General features: G+C 45.8%; 1 protein-coding gene and 1 long non-coding RNA gene across 2 annotated transcripts in view; one reads left to right on the top strand and one right to left on the bottom strand.

Moving 5' to 3' along the window:
* LOC135916853 (uncharacterized) overlaps window positions 1–13446 on the top strand; it is a 52870-nt gene that overhangs the window by 16807 nt on the left and 22617 nt on the right. The window lies entirely within an intron of this gene.
* On the bottom strand, window positions 5326–12591 carry LOC135916844 (uncharacterized). Its single transcript, XR_010569086.2, has 4 exons — window positions 12170–12591; window positions 11073–11177; window positions 8217–8352; window positions 5326–5435 (listed from the first exon to the last, which is right to left on the bottom strand). It is a non-coding gene; the product is annotated as an uncharacterized lncRNA (long non-coding RNA).

Here is a 13446-nt window from a genome sequence, read left to right as displayed (position 1 = left end):
GTCGATCTTATGCCTTTATATATATTGTAAGCACTATTAACGTACTTCGTCGTTTTCAGTTGTACATAGCCATCATCATCTTCCCTCTTCTTCGACTTCTTCGCGCGTGAGCTGCGGGCGTTGCCTTTTGTGGAATAAACAGCGCTGGACAACTCGATCAGTCTCGGTATTATAAAGTGGTGGAGGTACGTCAAGATCCCGACGTCCTCTCGCGTTCCCGTCCTCCCTGGAGCTCCGTTCCGGTCGCCGCCTGCACCCAGCTACCCCTACAACAATGGACACTTCCAACCCCGGCCCTTCCGGCGCCTCTAACCATACCTCACAGGCGACCCCGCCTGCGGCGCCCTCTTGGACTGTGACGAGCCCTCAGCGCGATCCCCCTGTCTTCGCGGGACTCCGCGGTGATGACGTAGACGATTGGATCGACCACTACGACCGCGTGAGTTCTTGCAACAAGTGGAACGACACCCAGAAATTGAGGCACGTCGCCTTCTACTTGACCGGTGTTGCAAAGACGTGGTATTTCAACCACGAATCCGACATCGCGGATTGGTCCACGTTTACCTCGAAGCTACGGCAAATTTTCGCTTCCTCGTCTGACCGCGCAGAAGTCGCCAAACAGAAGCTGGGAACGCGGCGCCAACTTCCCCAAGAGTCTTACACCTCATACATAGAGGATGTCTTGGCTCTGTGCCGCCGTGCGAATCCTAGCATGACGGAAGCCGAACGCGTTCGCCACATCTTAAAAGGCATTGGGCCTGTCGCATTCAACGCCTTAATCATGCAAAATCCGGCTTCTGTCCAAGACATCACTTCAACGTGTCAACGCCTCGACGAGCTGCAGTCTATTCGTCTTCCACATGACAGCAGCGATCCTCAGGTTCCTCATTCTCCAGATCTACGTGCTCTTATCCGCACCATCATCCGCGAAGAGCTTCAACTACAAGACCTCAGGCGTCCACCTGCTGCCTGCGCCCCAACCCCCGCCTTCGACTTGCGCGAGGTCGTAAAGCAGGAGTTGACAGCGATGACTACACCCACGACGCATCTTGCTCCGGTAGCGCGCTCCACACCTACCTACGCGGATGTTGTTTCGCTAACCACCCCTACCGTGCCTTCCGTGCCTACTGGCGTTTCCTATGACCCTTTGGCTTCGATGGGAACCAGACCACTTGCTGCGCCATCGTACCCTCAGTGGCGTCCACCTCGTCCAGTTTGTTTTTACTGCGGTATACGCGGCCATATATCTCGCTTCTGCCGCCGGCGCCAGCAGGATGAAAGGCGAGGCTATGCTGAGCACGAAAGAGACCGCACTCGCCGATCAGACGACTACTATCCCGGACCGTACTCCTCCCCGCAACAGCGTTCTCCGTCTCCACCAGCTGCTCCCAATCTGCCTCATAGTTCCCGTTCGGCCAGACGTCGTTCTCCATCCCCTTACCGGCGCTCTACATCACCGCTTCGCCCCACTTCCCATTTCGTCGACCAGCACTCGGAAAACGAACTGTTGCAGTTTTTGGAGGGGAAACTGCTTCTTATCGGTCTTCAAAAATTCCTCCTGTTCGCCCGGCCAACATGCTTTTTTTGACTATCGAAGGTGTTCCCGCGTCAGCTCTCATCGATACCGGTGCCGCCGTTTCTGTTCTTCGGAGTGATCTGTGTTCCCGGCTCCGTAAAGTAAAAACGCCTTATCTTGGACCTATTTTGCGTGGTGCTAATAATGCATTCATTCACCCTGACGGACAGTGTACTGCTCGTGTTCTCATCGACGGCATACGCCACCACATCGAGTTTATCATCCTTCCAACGTGTATCCATGGACTTATACTGGGTTGGGACTTCCTACATTCTGCTTCAGCCGTCATTTCATGTAGAGAGGAAGTTGTCCACATCACGGATACAGAGCTTGAGCCTGTTGCGGACTCTTCACTTTCATGCGTGAACTTGACCATCGCTGCCGACTACGTCCCGCGTCCTGGTCACGAAGACGTTGTAGCCGTAACATCCAGTCAAATCGCCGACGGAGACGCCCTAGTCGCCCCTTCTTCCCGCTGTACTTCTCGCGGAATTCTCATTGCCACCTGTCTCGTCCGGTTTTCACGCGGCCGCGCCCTTCTGTCTGCTTGCAACACGACCCCAAATCCTGTGATGCTGCCCAAAGGGATGACTGTGGCAACCCTCGCCGACACTCAACCTATGTCTCTAGTCGCGCTTTGCCCTTCTTCATCGCCAGCCCCAACCTCAGGTTTGGATGATTCTTTCCCTCCTCCAGCCGTTCTTGGTTCTGACCTAACAGCCGCGCAGTCCGAAGCCCTAATGGTGGTCTTGGCAAAACACAAAGCCTGTTTCGATAGCTGTTCCCCTGTGTTGAGCCAAACTCCTGCGGCTACACACCGCATCGAAACCGATGGTTCCGCTATTATACGACGACGCCCCTATCGTGTATCGCCGTCCGAACGAAAGGTCATTGAACAACAGGTTGCTGACATGCTTGCGCGGAAGATAATACGACCTTCATCTAGCCCATGGGCGTCTCCCGTGGTCCTGGTAAAGAAAAAAGATGGCTCAGTTCGCTTTTGCGTGGATTATCGAGCGCTGAATAAGATCACACGCAAGGATGTATATCCAATACCTCGAATTGACGACGCTTTGGACACACTACAAGGGGCGGAGTATTTCTCCAGCCTTGATCTACGGTCAGGGTATTGGCAAATTCCGATGAACGAGACTGACAAAGAAAAGACCGCATTCGCTACACCGGATGGCCTTTATGAATTTAACGTGATGCCTTTCGGCCTTTGTAATGCTCCTGCCACATTTGAGGGCATGATAGACAACGTCCTTCGTGGTCTAAAATGGAAGACATGCCTCTGTTATCTGGACGATATTGTCATCTTTTCGTCTGACTTCAGCCAACATCTTCATCGATTAGACGAAGTTCTACAGGGCCTTGCGAATGCTGGTCTCCAAATCAATACAAAAAAATGCAAATTTGCAAGCAAAACAATAAAAGTATTGGGTCACGTCGTCTCAAAAGCTGGCATCCAGCCTGACCCCGAAAAGATTAGTGCCGTTCTTCAGTTTCCTCGCCCCCAGCAACAGAAAGATCTACGTAGTTTCCTCGGCTTGGCGTCATATTTTCGTAGATTTATACGTAACTTCGCAGCACTAGCAGCCCCTCTACACAAGCTACTGGTTACCGGTGCCTCTTTCACGTGGACTAGCGACTGCGAGTCAGCTTTTCAAGCTCTTAAGCGGCATCTTACTTCCGGACCAGTGCTTCGCCACTTCGATAATCGTGCGCCCACCATACTCCATACTGACGCAAGCGCACAAGGTATTGGCGCAGTACTTCTGCAACGTAATACAGAATCTAAAGAGCAAGTCATAGCATATACCCAGCCGAACACTTTCTCCAGCTGAGAGGAACTACACCATTACAGAGCAAGAGTGCCTGGCTATCGTTTGGTCGATTCAGAAATTCCGCCCATACCTTTACGGCCGCCACTTCACCATCGTCACCGACCATCATGCTCTGTGTTGGCTGTCATCGATGAAAAACATGTCAGGACGCTTAGGAGGCTGGATACTGCGCTTGCACGAATATGACTTCACTATAACATACAAGTCTGGAAAACGCCATCATGATGCAGACGCATTGTCTCGCTGCCCACTCTCGCTCTCTCCCGGTAACGCGCCGTCGTCTTCCCAACCACGCCGTTCCGATGCTACGCTTGCCTCCCACCAGCTCTCGATAACGCCCCTGGACCAAGTTACGCTTTCATCACGCTCTGATTTCGTCTCACTTCAGCGGGCCGACTCCTACTGTCGAGCTCTCATGGATCGCCTTAGTGGGTTCACCGAACCACCCAACAGCCGCTTGCGACGCCAACTTCGACAATTCCGCCTTCAAGGTGGCGTGCTACACCGCTACGTTTACCACCCAACAGGTCACCGGTGGGTCCCAGTTCTACCTCGCTGCCTTCGCTCGCGGGTATTAGAGGCACTTCACGACGATGTATCGGCTGGCCACTTAGGCTTCCACAAGACTTACGACCGCATAAAGACCCGCTGCTTCTGGCCTGGCCTGGCCTATCCACAACGGTGGCCAAATACATTGCCTCTTGTGCGTCCTGTCAGCACCGCAAATGCTCGACATCCCCTCCTGCCGGTTTACTACAACCTCTCCCTTGCCCGGACGCACCTTTTGAATTTGTTGGCATTGATTTATATGGTCCCTTGCCGTTGACACCCTCCGGTCACCGTTGGATTGTCACTTCGGTCGACCATTTAACAAGATATGCCGAGACTGCCCCTCAGCGATCCGGCACCGCTTCTGAGGTCGCCGACTTTTTCTTGCGCGCCATCGTCTTGCGCCACGGGGCTCCTCGCGTTCTTCTCAGTGACCGTGGTAAGGCGTTCATTTCACAAGTTCTCGAGGAACCCTACTAGAAAATCCTATTTGTTTTCAAACGGGTTTCATCAAATAGGGTTATGGAACGGGACCCCGTTTGATCCTGTTCAGTCCTGACCCGTTTAAATCCCGTTTGTTCCTGTTCAAACCTGACCCGTTTAAATCCTGTTTAAACTTGACCCGTTTAAATCCTGTTTAATCCTGACCCGTTTAAATCCTGTTTAATCCTGACCCGTTTAATCCCGTTTAATCCTGACCCGTTTAATCCCGTCCTATCTAACCCAGACCTGTTTGCCCCTGTTCAGACCTATTTTTTGCTACATTCATACCAGGTCCTTTCAGAATGGATTGATGTTGCTTAATATAATTTACTCTTTACACCTATTTTGTACACATGTGTATTTGCGATCAGCATTGAAGAAAAGTAGATCTGCATTAGGTTCGCAACAAGAACGCCACTTTCATATGTAGGTTTGCCTGGTACATTGCTTGATACGAAGATGAACACAATTTTCGGCATAAATTGATTAGCACTACCAACACCGATGTGATAAATCATGAACAAGTTTTGTATGACCCACGAGTACGTTCTTTATGTATGACCTACAAGAAAATGCACCCTGAAGAAGACTGTACCTCATTTTCATATTTACTACAAGTATGCAAATGTAATTCTTGCAAGTTTAGTATATGTTTGATTACTTGTACTCGTCTTAATGCAGTGCTTTTTGCTGTAATGGTTTGTTCACAAATCCACAGTATAGCGTAATTTTGGGGTGAAAAATGTCAGGCAAAGTATTGGCATGTACTTGTAAGTGAAAAAGACAAGTATACTTTACGTAGGTATTTCTGTACACCCACTTGAGCTTTCATTAAGCCTGAAGTCCTCCGGCTTAAATAAAAGCATGTCATAAATGTCCCAAGCACTGTTTATTGGACCTTCTAACGGTATTTCGATGCATCCAGTCTGCCGAGAGAAGACCGCTGGAGTGGGTTGCTTGGGTGAGAGCGAGCAGGCCACCTGAAAAAGTAAAGCCAATAATTTATCTTGACTCATGCAACAGGTTAGCACATAGGCAAATTCGCCTATGTTTTCACAGATAAGAAAGGTTCAGCATTCCGGTCATAGAAGATAATGAATAAATCTTATTGAAATATATGTGGTTTCATGCACTGCCTATGTTTCAAGGGAACATGGATTACTGTGGGAGAATAAGCTGTCATAATTAGCAGGCGATTGAAGCAAGTCTTATAGGAAAAATATGGACACATCGTTTGATTAACAATAATTACTAGTATTGAAGCAACAGAATACAAACATGAAATACCTTTAATAACAACACCGACAGGTTGAGATAATAAATTATTCAGAAACTAAACCCTTCTGCCAGCAAAATACCGTAGTGTACTGGCTTTGACATTGCGCTGCTCAGGCAGAGGGCACGGGATTGAATCCCGGCCACAATGGCGGCATTTAGATGGCAGGGAAATGCCAAAACCCCTATGTAAGGTCTATTGGGTACACGTTAAAGGAGACTAGGTATCCTGCCAACTTGAAGTTATAAAAACTGGGGTAAATTTCGAGATAAGCAAACTTACAAAAGTACAAGGCCCTGGCCATGCGAAGACTGTATAAAGCCTTTTAAGGTAGGTGCCAGCAGCCGCTAAATTTCTTGCAAAAGCCAAATATAGCAGAAGCGGTATTTTTCCGTAGATCACTTTTGCAAGGTATTTTACAATTTGACACCCTACATGTTGGGCATCTACGGGCAACAGCAATTCTGGCACAGATCATAGCAAACACTGTTGCACCTAGGTATACATAGACACATAGGTATAGGTACAGTCGCCGACTGATTTTCCGGACATAATTACTTGGTCTGCTTCACGGCACTGCCATTCTCCCCATGGACCATAATGTATAACAACTTCCGAATATTCGGACGCCTTGCAACCTCTCGTCTGATTTTTCAGACACTCCTTGAGCCAACTTGATCGAGAGCACCATGCACCGACTCTGACTGTTGCATGGTTCTACTTGCTGAACGCCATTTTTGTTTTGAACGGAGCCTCCTTGGTGCCCCACGAAGTGGCGCTACTGCGAATCCCTGCTCATCATCATCGTTTCTGCCTGGTTTGTAGCTACAGCAGTTCTGGTCTCAGCTTAGTATGCGATGTCAAGACAATCCAGCAACTGATTTGTTTGTTTCTTCGTGCACGACGCTGCAAGTAGGCCAGGTTTTTTGTTTGTGCAACTGATGTCGGCGTGACGATGTTTGACGAAGCAAGATGGGCCAATTCATTTCACTAATATTTAGAATAGCTACCTGTAAGCACCACCTACCTTTCAACAACATTTGCAAAGCAAAAAACCTCATCCTGAAAATCTGCACATGAAGACATCGGTAGCATCATCAGCGTGGGGCCTCAAGATAATTCGGCAAGCCAAGAAATTACTGACAGCACGAGTGCAATCATGCCAACAGGAAATCAGTGGCTGAATAATGCACCTCCTACCACTTGGTAGACAGTGCATTTTCGCAAGGCCCTAACTACGGCAGATCATTGTTCAGGAGTTCCCGAATGCACAACTCTATGCCATTTTCACGCTGACTCTAGGGAAGCACCTCTGCACAGTTTTAAGAAAAAAAGCTAGATGCCCCAAGAGAAATGAGCCCACTCAAGCCATGGAAGTTATGTTTACCTTGTCTTCCTACAACTACTCTAAACCTAGGACTGCTGTTTTGCACAAGGGAACAAACGTCAACATTGGTGCCTCGCCCAACACAAGTGGTCTGCGCCGTAGAAGGTGCCATCAGTCAGCCCACAGATTAGGCCCACACCAGTGCTGTCAGTGTGCTGTACAAATTGCAGAAGCACAGCCTACAAGCTTGTCTGCCTTAGTGTGATCGCAATAATGAACGAAAACCAACGAATCAAGTTTGTTTCGTGCTGAGAACAGTTGCCTCATGCTAGATTTTCCTACAATTCTTTCTAAGCACAGATAATGCGTGGTTTGTTGTGTAGGCATGTAAATAATGAAAAGGCCTGCATCACTATCTCTGAAAAAAATCATGTAAGAAAGCACGTACCAGTACAAAGGTGCAGTGTCTATCACATACCATTTCATGCAGTAGAGGCTACATCGGATAAACCGGCCAATGTATATATGACTGGCAGCGTGACCAAGCAAACTTGATGCGAGGGTCAGTTAGCAGTGGTAGTGCACTACTCTCGGTGCACATGCACCTATGTTTGAAAGCTGCTTGATCGTGACAAAATATAAAGACAAAAGCACTGGAGAGATATCTGAGGCTTTTCTTATATGTATAAGGAGGAACCTAGCACTAGCTCCCCATACAGAGAATTACTAGACAGTGAGACTGCTTCTTATCATTGTAAAACAAGTGTCACACTCACCACGTGATGCGTCCTTTTCGTTTCTGTGCGAACAATATGTATTCAGATCTATTCTCCCCCTTTCACCTTTTGCACAATATTACTGTGCGAGCTATAATACTGAACTGTTAGTAGCACTCTGTCCTGTTGCCTCCTTTCTTTCCTTGTGAACTGTGTGCTAAATACGGCTTTTTTTGGTGAAAGAGTGCTACTTTAACGCATAAACTAGCGCCATGGCACTTTGCAATAAAGGGCTGTTATAATTCTCTAAAAATATGTCCATGCAGAACAGTGTCAAAAGAACACCTTAAAGAAAGAACATGAGTGTATCTATCATAAAGACCAATCCTTGCCTTTTTTCCTTAACATAATTTTCAATACTGATATTGAAGTACAAGCTCACCATATTATATCACCTTGTCAATGAAGCAAGGCACAATGGCGCCCAACTGTCGCGGCACCAACTTGGATGTGGAGATCAGCGCAGATCAGCAACATAGCATGGTCTGCTTACACTTCTTCTCCAGGTCCAGCCATACCTATAGCAGTTATAAAACAACTGAGCTTAGAATCACAAGCGAAACAATACAAAAAGTGACACTGAACAAAGCAACTTTCGTTAGGCATAAATAGGATCGAAATGCTGACATTATGCACATAAGTAACTTCACTTTGAGCAACAAAGCATGCAATTTAAGAAAGATTATATGTATGAGCTATCTATGTGAGAAAGATTAATTGAACGCCCTCTATTTGCTATACCCCTCCCCTTATGCATGGATGTCTCCCTGACTGAGTGAGCTGGGCTGATCCCAGGTATAGTGTAATTAAAGGGTGTCACTTGGTGGGCCAATCCCGATACCATTGCATGACTTGTACAATAATTTTAATGTGTATTGTAATGCTGGCCATCCTGCAGGCACTGCAACATTACAGCACCCATAAGGCTAATGGTATTACCTGATAAGGTTAACTAATAAGTGTCCCCAGAAGCATAACTAGGCATGTATACTCGAAGGCCATTATTATAAGAGAAGCAATAGCAGAGGTGAAGCTTTATCCTGTGCCATATGCAAAATCGCCGAGCACGCCCAGCTTTTGGTTACATTCTCACTTGTGACCACTGCAACAGGCTGACTGACATGCGTAACCAGCAGTTTGTAGGACCACATTTTCATAACCTGCAATTTTTTTTTACATCTGAAGAGATCAGCCTCAAGCTCCGTGCTGCGCTGCACTCAAGAAGCATTATAAACTGGCAACATTTAAATGCTATGCTGCATGGTTTGTTGCATGCTTTAGGAATTTAGTTATTTATTATACACATAGCTCATAGGCTCCAGTTGGAGTATTGCATGAGGTGGCAAGAAAACAAATTCTGAACTAACCAGGAGAACGTTCAACAAAACAAGTCAGACCAAAGAAAGAAAAATAACATACTCTCATAATGGGACTATGTATCTGGCAGCTAGCTTATAAAAAAGGCAATTAGGAATGTTTTACTACTGGTAGCGCTTTAGGGGATGGAATGTAGAATTCCAAGCATCATAGACTTTGAAGCCACCTTTCGTGGCTTTTTGTTTTGAAGTCCTATTCTCTGTAATATTATAGAAATGAGTACCCCCTCCCAAATAAAACAAAGAAAAGCATGTAATGCACAGTAATGTAACACAATAATGTAATGCACAACAGTGAATACTTAGAAAAACGTAATTAAGAACATGGAGTCTATGTTGGCACAGATGTTAGAAGTCTACATGAAAGCATAATAATAAAGGTGGGCAGAGCATTTATGCTTTTGTCGGGCAACCGGCAGCAAGACATACAGGTAAAAGGATATGCATGCCTCACAACACAGTCCCTAAAAATATGTCACAATACAGTGAGTAGGTATATCATGCTTATTACAATAGCCCCTAATTATATTTACCTCACAGGGGGCTACCTATGTAACTTGATCAAACTGAAGGTGGGCCAAATTCTAAATATACGATTCAAGTAGACAGAAAATGAACGTTATGAATATGGCATCTACAGCAAAAGTGTTGTACAATATCGTTGTACATTATGTCATACCTGCCAACCTGTGAACATAATATTTTGTAAAAATGCTGCACACACTAAATTCTTTGTTGGGGACATAGCACACATTATTTTAAAGCTTGCTCTCAGCACCCCCATTGTTGCATACACACACACATTATTAATAAAGGGAAAATCGCACATCCACCCACTCGTAGCAATTGCTACAAAAGAAACCCGTACGGATTCCTCCAAAGGAAAGCCTCACAGCTGAAAAAAAGAAACCGTCCAGGTCCGGGACTCAAACCCGGGACCACCGTCTTTCCGGGACAGCCGCTTTGCAATCTAAGATAACCAGGCGGCTAGCAGATGGCTGGGCGAATTTATCGACAACATGAAGCAAAGGCAAGGGTTTGACGTAATAGTTCTGCGGAAACGCGCAAGGTGTAGAGAGGTAATTAATAAAGGGGAAAAAATATTACGTCAAACCCTTGCCTTTGCTTCGTGTTGTCAACTAATTCGACTTCGCCCTGCCATGTGCTAGCCACCTGGTTATCTCAGATGGTAGAGTGGCTGCCTCGGAAAGGTGGTAGTCCCGGGTTCGAGTCGCGGACCAGGACGAATTTTTCTTCAACTGTGCGGCTTTCCTTTTGAGGAACACATATGGGTTTCCTTTGTAGCAAATGCTACGAGCGGGCGGATGTCTGATTTTCCCTTGAATAATTACTTCTCTCCACCTCGTGTGTTTGCGCAGAACTATTACATCACGCACACATTATCAACCATTATTTAACTTGTCGTGCAGCACAAAAAGCAGCAGCGAACTTGAAACCAGTAACTAACAACTTTGTTTTTTTTTAGATTACAGAGCTTTCTCAGCGTGCTTGCTGCTGCCGCTTTACGCTGCTTCATGAATTTATCTGACCAAACTTCCCTAAAGCAAGTGCCCCTCTGATGCTCTTGTTAGAGATATTGCATCGCTAATAATAAACCAGTACAAGTACCATTACAATTAATTTTTTACATGCATTTTAACAATGTCATGCCCTTAATCTCTCAACAGCTTTAAAACATCTTAACCAACACAACTTCATTGTCTTTCTAAAGTGACATTGAAAAAATTGTAAAATGAGCCCACATTTGTAAACCCACGAAAAATTCAGGAGAGTTTCCAAACATGGATGATACGAACAAAATCTGTAGCTCGTGTAAGTGACAGCGACTGCTTTGCACACACCTTGTCACGGCATGCATATCAGGTACTTTGCCGTGCTGTTGAGGCTGCAGAAGTTCCGCAGGTGCATATGTGGAGGTGCCTCTGGTTCACAAAATCTTGCCATCCCTAAACAATAATAAATGCTTAATTTATTGTAATCCCTGCTGAAACTGCAAACTTGTGATATAAAAAGATCACGTCATATTTTGAAAAAAGTCTCATACAACCAGTTACATGAAGCTGCAACTGGTTGTGCAAATATCTGACCGTAACATCACAGGCGGTTAAATAACACGTAAATCGAACTGTAGCAAACATGAATCTACTATGAAAAGGTTCACACAAACGTACAGCTGTATAACGTGAAATGTGAATTGTACTATCGAAAAATTCCTTAGGACATGAAAAGCGTTCCAAAACCTAATTTGTTTATGCGGCGCAACAAAGCACTGCTCCCAAAGGACGATGCGCTCAAAATTACAACAGACCACCTCTGTTTCTGGAGAGACAATACAGGAAAGAGAAAGATTTTTCGATTAAAAAGAAACATTGCTTTTGTAATTTCGGCTTCTCTGCAAGATCGGAACCCTTTACAAGTACACGAAAACACACAGGACACTAATACACGTCATCTGACGACACTCTATAAACAGAAGAATTTCCATACAAGCTGAAAATCTGGCCATGCGTCGACGAAGAAATCGGGTACTATCTCGCGCAGCTGTTAGCTGTGAAGACGACACATCGACGTACTACTTCTGGAAATGCCTATACCATTTCTCAATGAAAAATTATGTACACAAACAGTAACTTTCTCTGCTTGAATTTTTGTGCCCATTTAGATCAAAGAACCACCCGCGCTAGCGTGCTTCATAGGTGAAAGTAAATAAACCACAGATAGAGCTGTTGGTAACATGAATACGTTTTAGGGCAATTTCCATGGAACTTTTTGCTAAATGTGCACTGCGACATGAAGAACAACCATTTGAAAAGCACATTTATAATTCTTGCTGCTTTACTCATTCGGATTCGGTTGTTGTACGGATCTTGCGATACGTACAAGAACGCACACTTCACGAACCATAGACAGGAAGAATGCGCGCAAGCGCCGGACTTACCTTTCTAGGCGTACTCGGAAAACGCTCCTTTTAGCGTCACAGGTGCCGCGGCATCGACTGCACCAACGGTCCTTCCGGCGCACACACTGTTGAATTGCGGATCAACTACAGGACGTAAGAGCACAATTTTCACCAAATTCTTCCGTACAGTGTGATACGATGCGAGAGTGCCAGAGGAGGAGATCCTTTTCGTGAGCCCGGAACAAAGAAAGTGGCGAAGGCTCATACCTTCGACATCGGCGCACCACACGAAGGATACTGCGGGCTACATTACGCGGTCCCAGGGGTTTTGTGATTCTCAATGAATACAAAATGCACCACAATTACTCTCGGCACAGCGTACACACAATTAAACAACTGCATCGGACGGCGTCAATGCAGCGCGCACTCACATGTAGCTAAGGCTGAAGACGGCAAAATAATATCACCTGTAACTTTACCGGCGCTACCTGTGCTGCCATCTGTAGGCCGCCACCGAAAGCGACCGTGCTTTCGGCGATCTCATGGATGGTGACGGCGTTGTATTTCGATGTTATGCGAGTCGTACAGCGTCTTGTACGACGTGTTTCAGCAACGTTGCTTTTAATAGAAAGGACGGCAATGTGCGTATACGCCGTATAGACGTCTCACCCACTTGAATAACACAACAGGAAATTTTCAGTCTGTCGTATTTTGGGACGTTGTGACTGTCGTTCTGTTCTCTGTAGTGTGACGTCTTGTAGTCGAAAATTCTGTAGCTTCTGATCAATATATTTGATTAAAAATTGACAGAGACCTCTTTAAGGATAAGAAAAATTATTAATACAAAAAAAAAAGAAAGTAGAAAAAAAAAAGCTTTCGCGCAGGATTCGAACTGCGGACCTCTCGATTCCGAGACAAGCATCCTACCACCGCACCACGCCAAATTTTTTTTTTTTTCTTTATTGCATGGGATTATCGTTACTGTCAAACCACTACAGTTACATCACATATGATCATACAAGAGAAACAAATTCACAGAAAGTATACAGTCCAATGACAGTTCAAAATTCTGGCAAACAAACACAAGCGTCCAGGTGTGAAATCCATTCAGGGACGGGATCATATGTAAGCACCACACTCCGGACTTGAGCAGTCTCTTCACGGAAGATAGACCTTGTCGAGCGAGGTGGCTCGGCATGTCTGTCGATCATTCGACTTCTCCATAATGAATAAAGTCCTAATAACATAAACAAATCATATGGTGTATTACTGGCTGTCTTTTTGAAAGCAAGGAACCGGATACCATAACATGTGAG

The sequence above is a fragment of the Dermacentor albipictus genome, chromosome 7 (assembly GCF_038994185.2).
Source record: "Dermacentor albipictus isolate Rhodes 1998 colony chromosome 7, USDA_Dalb.pri_finalv2, whole genome shotgun sequence".
NCBI classification, from domain to species: domain Eukaryota; kingdom Metazoa; phylum Arthropoda; class Arachnida; order Ixodida; family Ixodidae; genus Dermacentor; species Dermacentor albipictus.
This window is presented reverse-complemented; position numbering and strand designations above follow the sequence as displayed.